Source organism: Cebus imitator, unplaced genomic scaffold (genome assembly GCF_001604975.1).
Source record: "Cebus imitator isolate Cc_AM_T3 unplaced genomic scaffold, Cebus_imitator-1.0 Scaffold28, whole genome shotgun sequence".
In the NCBI taxonomy this organism is placed as follows: domain Eukaryota; kingdom Metazoa; phylum Chordata; class Mammalia; order Primates; family Cebidae; genus Cebus; species Cebus imitator.
The window spans coordinates 4,392,107-4,393,937 of NW_016107343.1; the positions used below are offsets into that span (position 1 = coordinate 4,392,107).

Genomic DNA, 1,831 nt, shown 5'->3' on the forward strand with positions numbered 1-1,831 from the left:
TCTCAAGTTCAAGTGATTCTCCTGCCTCAGCCTCCTGAGTGGCTGGGATTACAGGTGCCCACCACCACACCTGGCTAAATTTTTTTTGTATTTTTAGTAGAGATGGGGTTTCACTATGTTGGCCAGGCTGTTCTCGAACTCCTGACCTCATGATCCACCCACCTCAGCCTCCCAAAGTGCTGGGATTACAGGCATGAGCCACCGTGCCCAGCCTTTCTCTTTTTAAAAAATCATTGTTTTGTTAGTTTTCTAACTTTGAGAATTCTGGATGGAGAGGCAGAAGACCTAGGGCTGTGCCCTAGTGGTGACACTGATACAATGAATGCCATCTCCTGGCCTAACTCCAAAGCCAGATCTGGAGTCATTAATATCACCTGTGTCAACTTCCTGATCTACATACAATATGTAAGAGAAATCAGGTCACCTGTAAGGTTGCACCCAGCTTCCATTGTATAGTTCTACAGTGTGTCCTGAACCACAGTTGGGAGAGAAAGGCAGACAGGGAAAAAGAAGGTACAAACTCAGCAGAACTTCATCCAGTGTAACCTGTTCCCTCTGTTCAACCAGCCTCAGAGCCATAACTATCCCATTCACTATATGCCAGGCACTATTATATTATACACTAAATGCAAAGGTATTTCACAGAGTAATAACCTGCATTTCTTCCCCATTGTAACTGCAGGATCGTCCCTAGAGGATGGTGGTATTTCTAGCCATACCCAGGAAAATTGCCACAGGTGCTCAAGTATATGAGCTACCACCCCATCTGCTGCTGGCACTAATTCTTCTCCAGGATACCTCCCCTCCAGTGTCCTCCATCCCTATAGGGCCAACACTGCTCTTAAGCCTTGAAGTATCACACGTGCATGGCACTTGCCAGCAAAGCGGAGAAAAATCTCTGTATCCATTCAGGTGACACTAGCTGCTGTATGGATAAACACCTAAATCTCACTTGGCTGAATGCAATAAAAGTTTATCTGGTGCTCACAGCACCGCCCAATGGGGATTCTGCTCCACACAGTCATTCATAAACCCAGTCTCCATCTTGTGGCTCCACCCTTTTCTAGAATCCCAGAATCCTCTCTGTTCTGCTGGCAAACGGAGGAAGAGCTAGAATTACACAAGGGAGGTTCCTTATACAAGGTCATGTCTGAAAGGGTCCACTCATCTGCTCACATCCCATTGGCCAGGACTCAGTCACATGGTGCCATCTAACTGCAAGGGAGACTGGGAAGTGTATTCCCACGTGTGCAGCCAGAGAGGAGAGGAGGCCATGTTGCTCTGGGAACAACAACAGTTTCTATCCCCTCCTCTCTCCCCACTTACTGGGCAACCCTCTTGGAGGCCTCTCAGCAATGCAGCCTCACACCCTAATGCCATGCAGAGTTTCTCATGAAGTGGCTTCTTCTCACCACCCTTTTTATTTTTCCCTGGAACCCAGAGACACATCCCAGTTGTGGACATGGGGGTGGGCGGGGCGGTTATCACCCAAGGACACAACAGCGCACTAGGAACACAGTGGCTTCTAAAACCACCTGCTGAGAAGAACCGAATAAAATATCCCTCAGTCTCTTACAGTTCAAACACTTCGAAATTATAGAGGTTACCAAGGACCACAGGTCGCCAGAAACAGACTTCGTCTGGGCCTTTCTCTTAGCCTTTCTGAGGTGTTAGACAGCAGCGACACCTTCACAAGGTCACTCTCCAGCCGCATGAGCTGACGATCGCCAGGCCTTCCTCCCACTTCCGACTTCGCCTCCTCTGCCTCCTGTAAGGGCTCCTTTCCTTAGTCTTAATGATGCTGTTTCCCAGGCAGCCACTTCCACCCTCT

At 48.6% G+C, this 1,831-nt stretch overlaps 1 long non-coding RNA gene across 1 annotated transcript in view; it reads left to right on the forward strand.

Annotated features, from left to right (window-relative positions):
- The window catches only part of LOC108300498, a 19,732-nt gene extending 18,743 nt beyond the window's left edge, over positions 1-989 (forward strand). The window contains exon 3 of the long non-coding RNA XR_001823457.1: positions 683-989. This is a non-coding gene — a long non-coding RNA (uncharacterized LOC108300498). The remainder of the gene's footprint in view (positions 1-682) is intronic.
- The last annotated feature ends 842 nt before the right edge of the window (positions 990-1,831 follow it).